A 21,565-nucleotide genomic window follows, 5' to 3' on the forward strand; every position below is an offset into this window, starting at 1 on the left:
AACACTGTTGCTTTTCTGATATGTGTTCATCCCCATTTGTTGCCATGTACTTTAATCTATGGTCATCATGGACCTGTTCAGTGCAATAGAATTTATTCTGCCTTTGCATATGACTTTGCTCAAGCTCATAAATCTTCTGTAGTTTTTGGAGTCAAGACTGATGGTGCCTATAAAAAGTTAGGATCAAGCCTATCTATAGGATTAATTAACTCAATCTCTAAGACATCAAAAAGGCATGAAAACTCTCCTGCCTTCTCAGTAGTAAATCTCCAAGACTTCTATATCTGTTCTCTTCCATAGAAAAAGCCACAGAAAGGGCATGGCCAGATGAAGGCAATCTAAGGTCTTAGGCACATCAAAACGTGGGGGCGCCCTCTTGGTCCCATGCCCCAGGACACGGCCACTTCCCAGCACTCTACAGAAGTACAGTTACACAAGTAGTCTGATTTCTAACAGCCATCATTTAACATAATGCTTCTGAGTATGCAGTCCAAAATTGTGCTGATCTCTCTTGCTGCTATAGTGTATTCCTAATATGTCTCATTTGCTTTCCATGACCACCCATCAGTCATTCATTACAGCATTACCGCTTTCACCACCTCCGTCTCTCATTGAATAGCTGGATTTCAAGATTATTTTCACTCAGATATATTAATTTTCATTTTGCAAACTGAATTTCCTTTGACTAGATTGTGCCCCATTTTTAATCTCGTTAGGTCCTTTTGTGCTATTTCTCTGTCCTTAGAGTATATGCAATAACTCCTAGTTTATTATCAGCTCAAAATTTAATTCATATGATGTTTACTCATTTTAATAGAGATATTAAATAAGACCAGACCTGATATAGATCCCTGAGGTCTCCCACTAGACAACACCCCCACAATTAGATATTGTAATGTTTATCGTTATGGTCCTTCAGCCAGTATTAAACCCAGGCGTCATGGTTTATACCTAAGCCAATTTGAATTACATTTTAGAGTAAGACTTCATGAGAGTGCATACCAATGCTTTGTGCACAATAATACTTAGCATTAACAGACCACCTCCCAGCTGATATCTGAAAGCACTTTTCAGCCATGAATGAACTGAGCCACATAATGGGCCTATAAAATAGGGAATTTTACAGGCAGGGAAATTGAGCTATAGAAAGGCTAAATGACTTTCCCAAGGTCACACACCAAGTCTGGGGGAGCTGGGACTAGATCTCAGCTCTCCTGACTCAGATACTTTAATCATAAGACCTGGGATTTTCATAAAATCAAAATATATGCCTATTGCTTCACCCACTGCTATGTGGCTATTCACCATGGAAAGTGCAGGGGGTGGGAGGCGGTAACACACATCAGTGCTCCACCTAGGTCACTCTATCCATTGGACTGAACTGGCCTCTCTGGATTAGCTCTGCAGCCTCAGGGGAAATCCTTCCCTCTGCTCCCTGTGATTTTCCCAAATGCTAGAGTGTGGCTTTGGGATGTTAATACTGATGAATAACTCTCCTCCTGAAGCTCATGATCAGGATGCTCTTTTACCTTATCTGCTTTGTAAATTGACAGTGGTGACCCCCATGTCAAGCTGTGGGAGGTACTGTAGTTCTCAAAAGGTACCAGTGCTCTTAATGGAACGGTGGTTTTTGATAGCTTTCAGCCTGTCTTTTCTGGCAACAATGCAACTTTGAGGTTTAACTTTAAATTTAGTAAATTGGTTGGGAATCTGTCTGACCTGTTTTATTAATACAGTCTGCTTTGGATCCATTTACATAAATACATAAGTGTGTAGGGTCAGAAACGGGCTCAGATCTCTGCATGTCTTGAATGATTTGATGACAATTCTGCTATTTCTGTCTATATATTTTTAAACCTTTAATTTTTCTTTGTGACAGAGAAAAAGGGAGAAAATAACATGTGTGACTTTACCCAAGATATAATCTGGACCATTGAACAGCTGTTTCCCCTCAGTTCTCCAACCTGGGGTGCCCTTTGCACTTCTTTGCTAGGAGAGCTAAGATTCCTGGTCCACTCGCAAACAGCCATCAGCATATAAGTTACTCCCAGTTATACTGTCTGAGTGCTTATGCCAACCATTCATGATTACACTGCAGAGCAACACGAGCAAATTCCCAGTCTCAGACTTTCCCCCAGAAGTGTACATCTTTTACTGCCCAGCCTGGACAATACAAGCTCATATAAAGTCCATCATTTATTAATAGAAAATGACATGCACTAATCCTGTTATCTCTGGTGGAGTTTCCCAAAAGCTTCAATCCAAACACACTGGTTTAGATAAAACAGTAAAACAATTATTGATGAACTACAGAAAGATAGATTTTAAGTGACTACAAGTAATAAGGCATAAAACTCAGAATTAGTTACAAGAAAATAAAAGTAAAACACAACCAATGCCTAGTTGAACAAGCTAGAGTGACTCTGAAGCAAAGGTCTCTCTCACCACAAGTTCCAACAAACTTACTGAACTCTTTCAGTCAGGATCCCTCCCCAGTCCAATGATTCTTCCTGTGTCCTTCAAGTGTTGTCAATTTCGTGAGTAGAGATGAAGGGAGCGGTGATTTGGGACATCTCATTTCCTTCCTTATAGCTCCTTCTCTATTTGTGAGTCATCCCCAGATAAGGTTCAGGAGACAGAAAGTCTGTGTGGACGGGATATCCCAGCTGTTCCTTTGTCAAGATGGAGATTTTTCACCCATATCCCTTTTCCTGCCAAAGAATGGCCACATAACTAGGTGATAGTCCATTTGATTTTGTTGACACCTGGCTGAGGCATTGGTCTTTGGGGAACTGGTTTGTGACTGTTTCCCAAACTTGTAACATATTTCAGCAGTACCATACAGTAGAATCTTATAACTATACATATAATGTTGCCACACATATTTTACCAGGACAATAATGATCACCAAATTATGAGTTTTGAAAGGCATGCTTTGTACAAGATTTATCATAGTCCTATAAAGGGATGAACATAAGGGTACAGACTGTTACAGTATGATCAGTTTGAAATTCCCTCCTGAGCTTCAGAATGGGTGATAAACACAAAATACCATAATATCAGCTCAGGCTGTATGCACTTTTAAGCATAAAATGAGCTGTGTACCCCTCTCAGCCTCAGCAAGTATGAGTTTTGCTGCTGTTAAGCTATGTGTCAGCTCCCTGTCACACCAGCTTCTCTGCCTTGCCAGCAAACTTGACAGCACTGTGCCAGTCAAAACCTTGCCTTCCAGGCAACAACCAGTGAACCCCAATTCCTGAGTCTCTGCAGTGTCCAATCCCTCTCATAGAAGTTATGAAGTTTGCTGCCTCCAAAGAGACAGTATGCACAACAGCCAGTTGGGTTAGCTCAGGACTCGCTCGCCAGTTTAATACACAGCACTGAGATGGTTTTGTAATAAAACACGAATACGTTTATTAACAAAGAACAGAGACTTAAGTGAGAATAGGTAAGAATGAAAGAGACAGGCATGGTTACAAGTCAAACAAAACAAAACGTGTCCTAGCAACTAAAACATAATTTCAGTGTAAGCAGTCAGAATGAGCTCTCCCCTGACATCTGGTGGTGAGCTGTGGAAAAGGACTTCAGGGGCTGATCTCTTTTGCATGGGTACACCCACCCTGCCTAGCATGATGGGACTGCTTACCCAAATGGTCACTTTGGCTGCTGTGGGATCCCCAGTTTCTTTGTTATTGGTGCAGAAGTAATAAAGGGTATTTGTACCTGGCAGTATGGGCCCCTTCTGAGGGCCCCAAACACCACCTTTACCCTTCCTCTCTCCGCTGTGTAATAACAGAGCTAATTTAGACTCAAGTAAGAGTCTTGTTACATGCTGCAGAGCTGAAATCACTGATACCTAGGTCTACGCATTAGACCTACTCAGCTAGTGGTTCTGATGCAAGAAGACTATCCACGTGCACTAGCAGTGAGGCTCCCCTACTAGCAGCTGAAATCACTGAGCGCTATGTTAAGTGGTTGTGGGGGGCTGAAGATATATTGGTGAGCGGCTAGTGGGATGGTTAGTGGAGAGGCGTGGCTGGCTGGAAGAGAGGCATGGCTAGAGGGATGGCCAGCAGAGAGGCGTGGCCAGCTGGGCACCTGGCAGAGAGGTGTGGCTAGTGGAGGGGACTGAAGCAGAACCCCACAGAGAGGTGTGGCAATTGTCCGTTGAGGGCCCGAGCAGTGGAGTGTGTGAGGTGCCTCCATACCTCTCCCGCTTCCACCCAAGTTGGGAGGTGAACTCTGCAGATGAACGTCTGAACTCTGGGGCTGCACTGACCAAGAACAGCATCTGTGAGTTGAGTGACTTTTGGGTGGTTGGCCTTAAGACCCTGAGGGGAAAAGGACACTGCCCAACTTACTTGGGGTGGGTCTTTTGCTCATGGTTTGTGTTATGAATCCTGTTTGTGGTGCTTCCCCAACATAATGCCACATTGTTTCCGTGTTTTATTAAAAGTTTTTTGCTACACTCAGACTCTGTGCTTTTGAGAAGGGAAGTATTGCTGCTTAGAGGTGCCCGGGGGGGGGGGGGCGGGGTAGTGGTATGTAATTGTCCTAGGTCACTGGGTGGGGGCTCGAGCCGGTTTTGCACTGTGTTATTGAAAAGGAACCCCTAGATACTGAACCTGGCCCTTGTTGCTGCCAACTCTGACGGGCAGAAGGGTTACATTTTTGGGGGGCTCTTCTGAGATACCTGGGTCAATACCCCTCACAAGCACCAGTTGAGTGCTCCACTACATTGGGAAACAATTGTGTTTATATTTTGGCCACTTTCTCTACACCATTCATGATTTATAGACCTCTATCATATTCCCCCTTAGTCGTCTCTTTTTGAAGCTGAATAGTCCCAGTCTTTTTAAGTTCTCCCCATATGGAAATTGTTCCATACCCTTAATCATTTTTGTTGCCAATGTAAATTGTACTTTTCATTGTCCTCTGCAATCAATCTGGTAGGACAAGTAAATACACATTCCTTTGTCTAAGGCAGGGTGGACTTTATGCTCTGCCTGCCAAATACATTCTCAGAACATATTTCCAGCACACATTTATAGTTCTTTGTACACACCCCATACATACATCACACAATGATTTTCAGGACCAGCAGGACTCCAGTTTGCATATGACACTTTACACAACACCTTTTAGACACAGATTATGATAACAGTGTCTGGACCATGACTGTGTCAGACCTGATATAAGTTATGGATTTGGTGGGGGGGAGGGGAGATTTGTCAATTGGCATTGAGTGACTCCCAGGGTCACACCTTCTTCAAACACCATAAGAGACAAAAAAGGACACAAACCCATGTTTCACCCTTCACAGTGGAAGGTTGCACAGGCACATCAAGACAGAAGAAATTGCAGATGGGGTATTGTGTTTGGATCCCAGCCTTCACTCTAAATGACAGTAATTGTTTATTTTATTAATTAGTTACCCAACATGATGCTGGATCACATATTGAATTAAGGGTACCTCACAAATGTAAATAGCCTGAATTATTAATTGCATGTGAAACATGGGCTGCAGCATGGATTTTTCCTCTTATAGTAACTAAAGGAAGTACTTTTACAACCCAATAGTTTGCTAAAAATGTTGGATCCATTCTAATTATTGTTTTTTATTCTCTAATGAAACTTGAATATTTTTCTATACCAGATCAGACTAAAAACCCAAACCCAGCCTGTTCTCATAGATAATGCAGCATAAAAAAAACCTGTTTATTGTGCCAGCAACTAAGGCTGTAATACATGTGCTTAATCTGAAGCACTTGAGTAGTCCTTACTGAGTTCAGTGAAACCACTCTTGTGTAAATTTAAGGACATGCATGAGTCATTGCAGGATAGAGGCCCTAAAACAGACTCTTCCTGCTTCCTATGTGTTCTGGGTTTATTGTGTAGTTCTTCCATGTGCTTGAGTTATTAATTAGAATACACAAGCTTTTCCCCCTAATTAGATAGATGCATGTTAAACTGACTGTGTGCCACTATCTAGGGCTGCTTGTGTAGTAAAGTCCCCCCCATCATAAGTAAGCAAGGCAGAGTCAGGACCTAAGCATTTCAATTTATTTTATTTTTAAAGTAGTTATAAATTTATTTTCAATTGTAAATACTTTAAAAGGACATGAGCTTGAGTAGCTAGGATGGGACTGGCCCCAATACACTGGTCAGGAGAGATTAAAATGGCTTTAAAATGTTGTTTCTTTAAACAAATTCTCAAATGGGAAAGTGAGAAGAAGCAACCGAAGTGTGTGGTGGGATGGTGGGGAGAGGGGGAGAAGGGATGATATGAGGGTGTTCAGTTCAAGATATATTTTTTTAAAAAAAACTTAATGTATTAAAAGCTCGAATCTCATATGTCTCAGGGACGAAGGACAAGAAATGTCTAGAGACTGATAAAGTCTCACCCATAGGGGAGTAAAATCAGAAATAACTCCATTGAAGTTACACTGGTGTAAAAAGAAAAGGAGTACTTGTGGCACCTTAGAGACTAACAAATTTATTTGAGCAGAAGCTTTCGTGAGCTACAGCTCACTTCATCAGATGCATTCAGTGGAAAATGCTGTAGCTCACGAAAGCTTCTGCTCAGATAAATTTGTTAGTCTCTAAGGTGCCACAAGTCCTCCTTTTCTTTTTGCGAATACAAACTAACACGGCTGCTACTCTGAAACTGGTGTAAAACGAACGCAAGTTTGTTCTGGATTGTACTAAAGTTTCTCTGAAAATGTTTCTATAGAAATATTTTCATAGGAACTTGTTTCTATTGATGTCTCTTGCACTAATCGCCCACTGCCGCCTCAATTATGACATTTTACAACTACACTGGAGTAAGCACTAGAAAATGTCAGGGACAACTCTGCACTGGCCAGGGGATGGATTAGTGGACCTGATAGCATCTTCTCTCTGCTTTCTGTGAGCTGTTAGTAGCACTTGTAACTTACACAGATAACAGTTTTTAAAATATTTTTATATAATCTCTGCTTCTAATTTCTGAAAATGAGTTTTAGAACACAGAAAGTGCAATTCTGTGACCAAATGCACCCCTGCAATTCACACCCTACACACCGTTGTAATAAATCTTTGTACAAAAGATGCCTTGTGAGGTATCATTTGAAAACAAATAACTTGCTAGTCAACAATATCATGGTGAAATATCTATAGCCATATAACATGTAAAGTTATGAATGCCTCCTGAATGATATTGGTAACATGTTCAATCACAAATAGCCCGGTCAAGCAGGTCTATGTTAAACAAAGGAGTGTGTATTTACCTCAATTTACATAAAAGTAAACAAGGTCTTTGAGCCAGCAAGAGTGAGACAAGGCAAACCTGCATTTTAGCAAACAAGAGCATGAAACCTCTTTCACCACAAGATCTTATATCTGCATCCTCACACCTGGAAGGAACTTTATGTAAGGGTAACCCTCAGGAAAATGCATTTCAAACGTTATCTGAACTATAAAAGTGAGGGGGAAAACACCCAGGTATTCTCTCTTTTTCTCTTTCACTATCCATCTCTTTTTCCTTCATCTAAACAGACAAAAGAAACAGCTGTTGGACTTTGGGAGCAGATCCTGACCTGAGAATTTGGTCAGCAATGCTTCTGGAACACATGGTAAGGGACTTCACCTTGAACCAAGTCTAGTTTATTAAATTTTAGTATTAGAAAGTATTTTAGATTTATTTCTCTTGTATCCATTTCAGACTTTAATGCCTTATACTTCTACTCACTTAAAATGTACCTCTTCATAGTTAAATGAACTTGTTTTATTCTTAAATTAAAATTAATTGTTTGGTGTTGTCTTTAAACCGAACTGTGTGAGTAACACTATTTAAGGTAGCAGACTGTTGTATATTGATCCTCTTAGTGGGGCAACAGACCTCCAATATCTGAACTGTCCAGGGGAGGGCTGGTCAGTGCAGAACACACGTATTTTGGGGAAAATTCAGGACCACAAATGTGTTGGGGTCACCATGCAGGTAGTAACCATGAGTGTTGGAAGCCAGAGTGTGGCTGGTGTGTTGCTGACAGGCTGCTGGGGTCAGAGTTGCTGGACCGGGCTGTGGCTATACACAGATGCTCAGGGTGTGACCTGCATGCTGGCAGGCTGATTATGAGCAACCCAAGTTGGAAACTACAACAGCAAAGCACTGTGAGGCACCCAAGGTTGCAGGGCATGGGTGACCCAGCCCCTCACTGGTCTGGATTGCACCCTGGAATGACATAAATGCAGAGGGCTAGCTGTCGATCTTGAGATTATCCCTTATCTGAGGATTGTCACTCAGGTAAAATATCCAGAGTTATTTTTTGTAATTTTATAGTAAAACTTTATAATTTTGAGTGGCTGTTAATAAACAGCTTCTCTGAAGACCAAATTCAAACAGAAGTTGGATTTAAAACACATCGTAATCCATTAACACTATATTGGCCCAGATCCTCATCTGATGTAAATCCGCTGGCATCAAGATGATTCACACCAGCTGAGGATCTGGCCTATTGTCCTTACCTGAATGGAAGATGAAGTAACCCTTAATAACTGTTAGCCAAAGTCTATGTAAACACTGTTATTTTAATGAAAAACAACCAAACAAAATGCATAAAAAATAATAGAGCCCTCACCTGTGGAGAGTTCTGTTCTCAGACTGTCCCCAAAGCACAAGCTATGAACTAAATGCAGACAGAAGTAGGCAGATGCTCTGGGCTGAATTCAGTGATGCAAGCAATGGCGTGAGTTGCACGTTGTGTAAATTGTTCCTAAATGACTGTAAGCAGATATAAGTGGCTGAGTAATATAACGTGCACTGATTTGGCACTCAGTACATCTCCAAAAGGAGGGTGACTTACATGTTGAGGGAACACAGGAGAAGTGAAAATATATATCTAGATATTCAATAGTGTGCTCCTCACCATAGTATTAATACAAAGATATAAGATAAACCAGACCCCTGCACACATAGTTTAACTTAAGTGTGCACCAGCCTCAGCACTCCCAAATTCAGTCCTGGCATTAACGGGTCCAGCTCCCTTTAGATCTGTATAACTTATTTCATATATAATTAACTTAGTCCACAGTTTGTCACTGTTGAATTTGGCCCTATGTCTGTCACATGCTCTAGTTATAGGAATAAGAATAAGACATTGCTGCCTAAGATATTAGCTCATCAGCTGCTGACTGTAGCTGACTTCTTTTGCCTTAGGCATTTTTCCAGACTCCTCATTGTGGAACACAGTTTTAAGGAAGAGAATAAAGTAAATAACACCCTGTTCTCTTTCATATGTCTCTTGGAAGACATACCAATATTTATTATGCAAATTAAGTCTGGTCTTGTCCTCTTGGTATGACTGGATGTAGAGAAATAAGCCCCCAGTAGCATTGTGCAGAAGGATGGGAAAAGTAAACACAACACAATGGGCTAGATTCTGCTCTCAGTTACACTGCATAAACCCAGAGTATCTCCACTGACTTCATTAATGTTATTCTGGCTTTACAGCCTCCTACACCACATCATTGTGCTTCTGCTTTGATTTAGAGCAAGGCATTACAAAACTCAACATTTGCCAACAGTGAGGACATTTCTTTTGTTGATTACTTTGGTGTTAAAATGCCATTTTATGGTAACTGCTGATAAAAATTGGCTCCTCCTAAAAACACCAACCTGAAGTTTTGCTTCATGATTCATTACAGTGGAAATGCCATCAAATTAGGACACCAATAAAAAGTTCAGCATGAAAGTCCAGGATTATGGAGTTATCTGAGATACGTGCTAACACAAAAATAGTTGGTATCTAGTTTCTCTATCCAATTTATGATAGTACTTTAGATACTCTGTTGATCAGGGGATAATTTGTTGATCCAGATGATAATTCAGCATAGCGGATGAGCAGTTTATTTGGAGCACCCACAAATTACATATATTAAAGGGATTTAAAAAGCTTCATCCAGCAGTCGTTAGGCAAAACTCTTAATGAAGGCATGATTAAGATTGTATTTCCTCTTGTATTGATTCCTAAACTCATTGTACCACCAGAAAGTACTGAGGCTTACAATAGTCAGAAAGCCAGAAACCAGGATGAATTGTGACAAAACAACTTTAGGTGCCATTAATACAATATTCTATTGTTATGGTGATAGATGCTAATGGCAGCCGGGAGTGGAATTGTGGGGTGTGTCTTGTGTATTCTTATCTCCTATTAGCTGACATGTAGTAACTGACACAAGGTAAAATCCTAGTGAAGACAAGGCAGTGTGTATGTAACACCAACAGACCCAGGGGAGCGACGGGCGGGATCGAACCTGGGACTTCTGGAGCTAAATACATGAGCTTCTACTGCATGAACTAAAAGCCACATGGCCAAAGGTTCTAACAGACCTCTTAATTTCAGATGTACTATCAACAGGGGACACATCATTGACCAGAATGGTCCTATAGGGATCTAACCCTAACTGTGTATATGTTTCCATTATCTTAATATTAATACAGTGCACAAATTCAATAATATTCAATAACACCAAATTCTTTTATAACTAACTGCTGCAAAATTCTTCAGAAGAAAATCAAGAGGTGAGCTCTGAGCAATCCTCAAGTCCCAGTCTGTTCCGGTGCCAATTTGTAACCTTGGGTGGGCTAGAGTCAGGGCTGGCTCTAGGATTTTTGCCACCCCAAGCAAAAAACTTTTTGGCGGCCCCCGCTTTTTTTTCTCCCCCCCCCAGCTCCGCCCCAACTCCGCCCCTTCCCAACCCCTTCCCCAAATCCCCGGCCCCGCTTCCTCCCCCAGGCATGCTGCATTCCCCCCCCCATTGCTCCCCCCCCCCGCAACCTCCCACCCTAGCACACCTCCGCCCTGCCTGCTCCCCTGAACACACCGCTGCTCCGCTTCTCCCCCCTCCCTCTCAGGCGAGGGATAGGCAGCGCATTCAGGGGAGCAGGCAGAGTGAAGGTGAGCAAGGTTGGGGGGGGAGCGCAGGAAGTAACGGGGGGGGTAGAGGAACCGTTCCCCGCCCCAGCTCACCTCCGCTTCACCACCACCGCCTCCCCCGAGCTCGCCGCCACTTGGCTTCTCCCTCCCTCCCTCCCAGGCTTGCCATGTGAAACAGCTGTTTCACGTGCAGCAAGGCTGGGAGGGAGGGGGGAGAAGCGGAGCGATGGCGGCACGCTCAGGGGAGCAGGCAGAGGCGAGCTGGGGCGGCGGGGGCACATTTCTAGGGGCGGCATGGCCGACGCTGGAACGCCGCCCCTAGAAATGTGCCGCCCCAAGCACCTGCTTGTTTGGCTGGTGACTAGAGCCGGACCTTGCTAGAGTTCACTTCATTGCCCTTCTCCAGTGCCTAAAAAACCCCAACTCCCATAGAAAAGTAGCTGGAGACCCAGAGTTCAGTCTTTAAGGATTTTCCGCAAGGATTGCACAGGTTCCAGCTCCTCACATCCAAGTCCCAAAAGGTACTATAGAAATGAATTCAATTAAATAACTTGATTAAATCTTATGATAAAGAAACAAATAATCTAATTTTATTTTATAATCCACTGACATTATCTTCACAGTTATACATAAACAAACAAAGAAAGAAAACAAATAAAAATCTGAACAGTTCAGTCCCCACAGAAACACAGTGAGTAGAAACTGAGAGTTCCCAAAAGCTTAGGATGAGTTCACCTAAGTCCCAGAGTCTTTGATCACCAAATCTATACAGTTTGCTGAGTCTAAAACAACATCTTCCCTCCACTTGCTTGTAGGAATCTTCAGTTGGAATCCAGGCAGACTCTTCATCTACTGAAATCAATGCTCGCCAGTCAGCTAACTGATTAACCAATCACTCAGTTAAGTATATAGATTTAAAGAAACGCTTGCCGCAGAATGCTTCAGAGTTAGGGACAACAGTTGGCGTTTTGCTCCTGGGCTCAGCTTCTCCCAACTCACACAGGACACATGGGCCCTTGTAAAGCAGCTGCCCTGACTGCTTGCCCCCATGGCATCTGACCCAAGCAACAGGGAACCTATTGGAGCAGACCCAAAACTACCACATCCAATTCCAGAAGCTTCTGGATGTGGAGTGCTTAATCTACCTAGCAACAATGACCCAGACACAACTCACTCCTACCTTCCCCCAGTGGGTCTCTTAAAGCGATATCTCCCTATTAGGCACACGGATTACATGTAGCTTTCACATATGTTAGCATGTCAAGGTAAGCCATAGCAACCTAGGGCAAAATCCACAAATGGATTTAGGTGCTCCATTGCTAAAAAGTTAAGTGCTGTAATGCCTAATTTTTAAGCACCTAGCTGCTCAGTTGAATCCACAGCCCTGAGTTAGGCATGTAGGCTCCCTATACACTGCCTGGGAAGAGTTAGATACTTAGGAATGAGATCCAGAGAAGCCAGCACACTCAGCAGGGAGCCACCTAAACTAGCCAACAGGAAATGCCAACTAAGTCTGTCCCAGAGGGAGGTGCCATCTCTGTTTGCAGTTCTCAGCTGTGAACCTGCCCCTGGAGTTAGGCATTTAAACCATTTTTTGTGAGAAACACTGGAGGAAATGGTTGTTAGTGCCCCCTCTATATCTCCTAGTGATTAGAGCACTCACCCAGGACATGGGAGACCAGGGGTCAATTCCCCCTCTGCCTGATGGGGAGAAGGGATTTGCACTTGGGTCTCCCCTCTCTCAGAGTAGTGCCCTAACCATTGGGCTGTGGGTTACTTGGGGGAAGACCTCTCAGTCTCTTCTAATTAAATAAGCAGTGGAGCAGGGGAACTGGAATTGGGGTCCCCTCCTCCCAAAGTGAGCTCTTTAATCAGTGGGCTATAGAGTCTCTCACTCTTTCTCTGGCCCAATGACTATTTAATTATTTATACACAATAGAACAGTTTCAACAGAAGAAGCAGAGACCCCTGCCATGGAATATCCTACCCTGGGAGGGGATGGAGACTCAAGTTCAAATCCCTTCTCCACATTAGGCAAAGGGGAGAATTGTCCGTGGGTCTCCCACATTCTAGGAGACTGGTCTGACCTCTGGGCTAACAGTTATAAACAGAACACCATCTCCTCTAGCCATTTTGTGTGTGTGTAGGTGTGCCTAGAGCACACATATGGGATCAGGCCTCCACACATAAGATAGGCAGGGGGAGCACCTAGTGTGAGGACCGTGTTGGGACTGAGATAGATGGCAGGTGACCTAGACTGAGGCTCATACTCACTGTCAGAAACTTAGGCAATCAGGGAACCTTAATGGTGTAAATTAAGGGACCGAGGAACTTTAGGTACCTACTGAGTTAACCCCTGCTCAGGTGCTGTCCTTTCAGGATTTCAGTCATGCCTAAATAGTGGACTTAGGCACTTAAAGTGGCAGTTAGGTGCCTAAGTCTTTTTTGGCTCTGTCCCTTAGAATTTCTCTTGATCTGCTACTATGTATAAAAACTACAACATCTCTTGTCTTCACTAGGATTTTACTTCATGTTAGCTTCCACCTGTTAGCCAACATGAAGTAAGAATGCACCTTTTTTCCTAGTGAAGACAAGGCCGTAGATGCAAAGACAATCACAGACTTCGTTAAAGCTAATGGTGTGTTATGCACCCTCCTTCAGGCTCAACAAAAGAGCAATCAAGCCCCTTTACATTGTAAGGGTAACTACAAACAATGGAGGCTACTACCCGAAGACCAGACCATATGGCAGGTCAGAACTTAATCATGCGGACTGAGGGTTTTCCTGGTGGAAGACTCAGGGGTTCGGATATTGGAGGCTGTCATAAACATAGAGATAAGGGTAACATAAAATCCCTCCTGGGAAGCTGTACTAAATCATTTTACCTGTAAGGGATTAAGAAGCTCAAATAACCTGGTTGGCACCTGACCAAAAGAACCAATAAGGAAAGAGGATACTTTTAAATCTAGGGGGAAAGGGGATGGAGGTTTTGTTTGTGCTCTCTTTGTTTGTTCCCTCTCTGGATGAAGAGAGAGACCAAGCAGGTAAAACATCTCCTGAAAACATATCTGAAATGATTCAGTTAAGATTACAAAAATCGTAAGTAAGGCAAGGAAATGTGTTAGATTATCTTTTGTTTTAGCTTGTGAATTTTCCCTATGCTAAGAGGTAGTTTCGTTCCTGTTTTGTAACTGTGAAGCAGAGTCAGAAGGGAATCCTCTGTGTTTTAAATTTTTATTTACCCTGTAAAATTACCTTCCATCCTGATTTTGCAAGTGTGATTCTTTTACTTTTTTTTATAAATAAAATTATTCTTCTAAGAACCTGATTGATTTTCAGTGTCCTGAAACCCAAAGGATTTGGTCTGTGCTCACATTGTAACCAATTGGTTGGTATATTATTCTCAAGCCTCCCCAGGAAAGCGGGTGAAGGGGCTTGGGGGGATATTTTGGGAGAATAGGGACTCCAAGTGACCCTTTCCTGACTTTCTGTGTAAATCACTTGGTGCTGGCAGCAATACCGTCCAAGGACAAGGAAAGGAATTTGTGCCTTGGGGAAGTTTTTAACCTAAGATGGTAGTATATAAGCTTAGGTGGTCTTTCATGCGGGTCCCCACATCTGTACCCCAGAGTTCAGAGTGGGGTGGGAACCCTGACAGAGGCAGAAATGCCTGTAGAAGGAGTTGTAAGCATGAACGTGAGAGGATGCAAAAAGACACAGCTTCTTGGACACAGAATTCACTGGAATGGCAGAGTTAGAACTTCTGAGCAGAGAAACTACCAGCTGTTTGTTTCAGTATGTTCAGGGAACAGGACTGTGTGTACATTTTTTGTAGTGCTGAGAAAAACAAACAAAAAAACCCACCACTACCACCACCCTCAGAAATTTCCATCTGGTAGGAAATTCCAATATTTCAACATTTTCTTTCTTTCCAAATGGAGACAAAAAGTTGAAATACGGGACTTTTTTCAACGTCTGTAACCAAAATGTTTCATTTTGCTATTAGGTTTGTTGAACTATCCAAAAACTCTACATTTCTAGTCAATTCAGCATTAAACTGTATTTTCCTAGTGTTGCTCACTGCCTAATGGGAGCTTTTGTTCAGGTTGCCTGATGCCCCCATTCTCCTCTATAGGCCAGGCTCACTGGAAGAACTACAACTCCCATTACGCGCCATGCTGCTCAGTCAGAGGAAAGACTGTGTTGCATCATGGGACATTAGTAAAGCCAGGGAGCCTGGTCCAGAGGAGAGAATAGGGCCCAGACTACAACACTCCCATAAGGCAATGCACCACAGTCGGTAAATGGAATTTAATGTTGAACCGAACCAAAAATCAAGTGTTTGGGGTCAGTTCAACAATTTGAAATATTTTGATTTGGGTCGAACTGACCCCAAAATGATGTATTTTGTTTTGGTTTTCCTGATTGGGAAAAAAAAACAAAAATGCAAAAACTATAATTTCCCAAGGAGAATTTTGATTTTGCAGACACTGCATTTTCCATGGGAAAAAAAAAATCATTGTCAGAGTATTCCCAATGGGCTCTATTTTTTGTAAATAAATAAGATTACACCAATAACACAGCTAACTCATGGTATTTAATTTTGACATCTTAGTGGCAACAACTCTGTAGGGCCCTGAACTTTGGCTAACTGCTTGGACCTAAGGGACAGCAATATTAAATCAACCATAATCTGGCATTTCTTTTCTTATTGATGTTTGCACAGACATTCTTTACATGTTCATGTGCTCTTTAGGAAATGAAAGTGCTAGAGAAAATGAGATTATTGCTGTATGTTTCTTTTCAAAAGCATGTTGCAAATCATTGTCTCTAGCTAATGACAAAAATTGTGTTGCAAAAACAAGTAATTTAATTTACATATCTAGAATGGGTGACATTTTGTTGTTGTTGCAGATCCTGTAAAAGGATGTCTTGTGAATAAAGTTGTATCAGCATGAAGAATAGACACAGCTGCTGGAATATAAATCCCCTCTTTGGACTGTGTCAGAGAACAGATACGCACCATAAAATGCTATTCATTTTGTCCCTTATGAACATTTTAGATTATTTTACAAGGATGCATCTGCCACTGTAGTTCTCTCTGCTCTTTCTCAAGGCAAATACTGTTCCAGAGGGACTTAGTTATAGCTCTTATAGGACCACACCATTCTCTCACTGAGGCCACTAATTGCAGTGGGAGCAAGATTACACCCATAATGATTAGCTGAATTTCAAAATACTTACCTAGAGATGAGCAAGATACTTAAATGCCTTCTCCCTAAATCCATTGATAAATACCTCACATTACCTCCTGGCCCACAGTGTTGCTGAATTGTTACCTCAGGGAAAGCCAGCTTCAGCTAGATAGAGTCAATATAATGAGGCACATAATCCTGAAGATCAGGAAATGGATGTACTGTAAGTGATGTATGTATAGCTGAGGATAGGTGGGGTATCAATCTTTGCATGTAGCTGGGGGAAAGCCCGTTCCTGGTGAATGAATTCAGATAAAGGCAGGTACTCAAGAAGCAGAGCAGTCCAGGGAGTCCAGGTACCAAATCTCCCCATATGTATCTCTGGCATCTTTATTATTCAGTGAATTCACCATGAAATATTTCCCTTTCTACATAGGGATGCAGTGGTGCTGAACTTTAAGTACAGGATGCAGCAGATATCTAACAAGAATATATTTACTACAAAAATTATGATAGCACAGAAAAATAAATGGAAACAATTAATTCTAACACACCAGCCTCCAGATTTGAGAAGTCTGGAATATCAACCATCCAGATCCCTACGTCTCAGAAAGGTGGGATTTCAACCCCCTTCTTCAGAAACTACTTCTCTGGTCACCGTTGACCTTTCCAGCATGGGTTCACCTCTCAGAGGAAACCTTTCCAGTATACTTCTCTGGTAGCTGTTCGTTTAATTTGGAAGAGACAAGCAACTGTAGCCTTAAGGTGGTGATTTTGTCCCAGACTGTTTGCTGCAAATTACCCGTCCTTCTCTACCAACTGGTAAGAGGTTTTCCCATTCTCTTATTCCTGAGATAACACTTCCATGCACAGATGTCACCTCTGATTTCACCACTGTCTGTAAAACCTCTTATGCTTTCCAGGTTTAATTCCAAACAAGAAATTACTAAATTTACCATTTCATCAGCAGAAACTCCTCAACCCATTTCTTGTTGAAACCAGTAGTGTTGATTAAGGGGTAAATCTGTAGAGGTGCAAGTCATCTGCAAGTCTCACTGACTTCACAGTTTGGCCCTATGGATCTTCAGTTTTACATCAGTGGGAGTTGCAGGTGTTCAGGATTTAGCTTTAAGTTTATATATGTCTGTTACTTAATGTAATTCAGGGGACTGCCTCCCAGCCACCCTCTTGTGGCCAGAGGATGCTCAATGCATTCTGCCTCTGTGTTCCCCCCTCTTCAGGGCCATTTAAGAATTCACGGTCCAGAGGTAACTCAAACAATCCCCCCATGGGGTCCCATTTATTTAGTCTTCTGGATACATAATGGTCCTCCTGATCCCAACTCCAGTTCAGGTCTCTTGCTCAGTAGACCGAAATAACACAAAGTCTTTGAAAACAGAACACAAACTCTCACAGTCTTTATTCCAATTTCAACTGGGCACAGCCCCTCCTCCCTGAGAGTCTGTCTGCTACCGAGTACCAGTTGGTCCTTCTCCACAAGCTCCCTCAGCTGGGGCCTTCGCCCTGCTGAATCAGGACACTGCAGGAAACTTCTCACTACTCTCTGCAGTTCCCTAGGCTTCTCTCCTTCACTGCAATCTTCTGCTCCTTTGATATTGCAGTCACCTGATTCCTCTCAGGTGGGGCTCATCTTGTACTCAGGGTTGGCTTAGCTCCAGGCTCTTCAGCCCATAGGGCAAGCCACCCTGTTACATATATCACATAGGGAAACACTAATGTTAAAATTCTATCTTACAGCTGGACTTTCACATTAGGGTAAGTTTGAACAAAAATCACTTATACACTCACGTGTTACTCTGAAACCTGTGTTTACTTGAGGTTACTCAAGACCAAATCCTGCCTCCAGTGAGAACTGAGAATGCATATCCAAGAGAAAAAGTTGCCCATAAGACAGCAACCTTCTGTATTTCCCATATTACTGATTTCTTTGTTTAAATAAGAACTTTTTCCTCACAACCTACAGCAGTTTGTGACTTTCAGATGTCAGTAAAACCTAAGACCCAACTACTCCTCTCTGCTGCAAAACACAGAACACCGGCACAAAAGTCTTATGAGAGACTGTACAGGGAGTGGCATCTACTAGCATCCCTCAGCAGCCCCATCTAGCCCCTATGCAGAAGCTCGAATCCTTGTAGTTGGGGGATGTGGCTGGCAAGAAGGAGGTGGAGTCAGGAGCAGCTGCTATATGCAACATTGGTCTCTCAGGTAGAGGAACCTGTTGAAGCAGGAAGCACAATTATTTGGAGATAGCGTATCACAGTTCTCTGTGGAGGTTTCCGTAAATTCAGATAAACATCCAGGCTTCACAATGATTATCCAACTTGAATGCTTTTGAGCCCCTCGCACTTCAAGAATATTCATATCAACATAGTCTATAATTCACCAAAATGCACACAGACTTCCAACCCCTCTGCTTCTTAGGTCATTTGTTCCAGAGGGAAAATATCAGATGTAACTATGTTTTATGTCTAAACGAAGTATTTTTTTTGTAAAAGTTCTTAATGAAATAATTGAAGAAAAAACTATTTGATGATTCCGAGACATGGCAATTATTATGGATCCCTCTTTCCCTCCCCTGCTCATTATTTTAGGCACTGCTTAGGCTACGTCAGTGGCTCTCAATCTTTCCAGACTTCAGAAGTCTGATTGTCTTGCATACCTGCAAGTTTCACCTCACTTAAAAATTACTTGCTTACAAAATCAGACATAAAAATACAAAAGTACAACAGCACACTGTTACTGAAAAATTGTTCACTTTCTTATTTACTGTATAATTATAAAATAAATGGATTGGAATATAAACATTGTACTTATATTTCAGTGGTATCTACAGTAGTATAAACAAGTTGCTGTTGGCATGAAATTTTAGTTTGTACTGACTTGGCTAGTGCTTTTTATGTAGCCTGTTGTAAAACTAGGCAAATATCTAGATGAGTTGATGTACCCCTTGGAAGACCTCTGTGTACCCCGTTGAGAACCACTGGGCAGCGTTCTAAATATATTTCTGAAACAATAAAAAATATGACGATTGTAGTCTGACTACAAGGGTTTTTTTTCAATCTTATATAACTGGAAATTTAAAACAGCTATTCAGAGTATTAGAGAATACGGTGAATGAATGACAGCTCTGTTCATATTATCTGATTAGACACTTTGGAAGGCAAGTTTTCCAACCTTGTGAAAATCTCAGTTTTTCAATAGCATGTTCAGGCATGGGATCCCATTTATTAATGATTATATCTGACCTGCTTCTGACTGGTTAACATTGCAACAAAGCAAGGAGTTCTTCTGAGATGTGTTAGCGTTGTTCCATGCACTTAGAATATTAGGGTTGGAAGAGACTTCAGGAGGTCATCTAGTCCAAACCCCTGCTCAAAGCAGGATCAACGTCAACTAAATCATCCCAGCCAGGGCTTTGTCAAGCCAGGCCTTAAAAACTTCTAAGGATGGAGATTCCACCACCTCCCTAGGTAACCAGTTCAAGTGCTTTACCACCCTCCTAGTGAAATAGTGTTTCCTAATATTCAACCTAGACCTCCCCCACTGCAACTTGAGACCATTGCTTCTTTTTCTGTCATCTGAAACCACTGAGAACAGCCTAGTTCCATCCTCTTTGGAACCCCCCTTCAGGTAGTTGAAGGCTGCTATCAAATCCCTCCTCACTCTTCTCTTCTGCAGACTAAATAACCCCAGTTCCCTCAGCCTCTGCTTGTAAGTCGTGCGCAGCCCCCTAATCATTTTCCTTGCCCTCCGCTGGACTCTCTCCAATTTGTCCACATCCCTTCTGTAGCGGAGGGACCAAAACTGGACGCAGTACTCCAGCTGTGGCCTCACCCATGCCAAATAGAGGGGAATAATCACTTCCCTCGATCTGCTGGCAATGCTCCTACTAATGAAGCCCAACATGCCATTAGCCTTCTTGGCAACAAGGGCACACTACTGACTACTGATGCATATCCAGCTTCTCATCCACTGTAATCCCCAGGTCCTTTTCTGCAGAACTGCTGCTTAGCCAGTCGGTCCCCAGCCTGTAGCAGTGCATGGGATTCTTCCTTCCTAAGTGCAGGACTCTGCACTTGTCCTTGTTGAACCTCATCAGATTTCTTTTGGCCCAATCCTCCAATTTGTCAGGTCACTCTGGACCCTAATCCTACCCTCCAGCATAGTTACCTTCTCCCCATCTTAGTGTCATCTGTGAACTTGCTGAGGATGCAATGAATTCCATCATCCAGATCATTAATCCAGATCACTTGAAGACACACTTCTTATCCTTCTGTTGCAATTCCTTCTATGTGAGTAAGAGGCTTTTTAATGTCTGCACAATAACATCATGTGGTCTGTTCTTTCTGGTATTTCAGGAACTCAGAAAATCATTCTTGGCCTAAGCTTTCTCTATCTAGTAGCTGCAAATTGGGTGCATACTGGATCCAGGGCCTCCATGTGATTTAAACAAAGCCATGCTTTTTCTAGTTTGTGTATTTACATGTGTGATGTAAACTCTGTCCTTATAGTTACATTTTCCATTCTACACTTAATATATGTCAGGCGCCAATATTACGTTTTATATATATTCTCACCAACAAAAAAAACCAAACCCTAAAGAGAATGCCACATTTTTCTCTGTATTCTCCTTTTTCTCCTGGTTCTTAATCACAGTTGTGAGTCTCTTCTTTTCTTTTATTTGACTGGCAATACGTAAGTCTTTCATGAGTGTAAATGCTGTGTAATTTACTCTAGCTTGAATTAAATGACAGGTTCTCGCCATCAAAAAGGTATTATTTCCTTTTTGGAGGAAGTTTGAGGTTTGAATTAAAGTTGTTTTCACCTCCTAAAGAAGAAAAGCTACTAGCAGGCCTTGGACTTGTTTACATATAAGACAATGATCAGGGGGAAATTCTGTAAAATTTCATTCTGATTACTCATACTAACAAACTAAAGCACCATTTCTAGTTGGAACATCAGAAACAGGTGCTGTTAGAGTTGTGTATATTCTAAAAGCATTTTGCATTCATATTGTACTTGGCAAAAGAGGGGGTTGACATGGTATATTTTAAATGTACAGTTCTAGCAGTGTAAGCTTGTGTTTGACTAAACAATGTTGAAAGTGGCTTTTAACTGGGGAAACACCTACAGTAATTATCACTGTGTATAAGATGAATTCAAAACTATGTGCAAAATAAAAGCATCTGCTTATTTACACCATATTCATACACAAATAACCCCAATGTTTATGTCAGAGAGAGAATATTCTTTCTCATTATGGAGTCATGCCAGAGAACGTCCCATAATCAGAAGACACAGATTTTCCTGATGCTTTAATTGTTACCAACTCTTCTACTTCTAACGTGCAGGTAAAGTGACTAACAAGAACAAGCCTCTCTCTGTTAGGTGACCCTCTGGTCCAGGTTGACAATTACCATCTGACATCTGTCC

Source organism: Chelonia mydas, chromosome 3, assembly GCF_015237465.2.
Source record: "Chelonia mydas isolate rCheMyd1 chromosome 3, rCheMyd1.pri.v2, whole genome shotgun sequence".
In the NCBI taxonomy this organism is placed as follows: Eukaryota; Metazoa; Chordata; order Testudines; family Cheloniidae; genus Chelonia; species Chelonia mydas.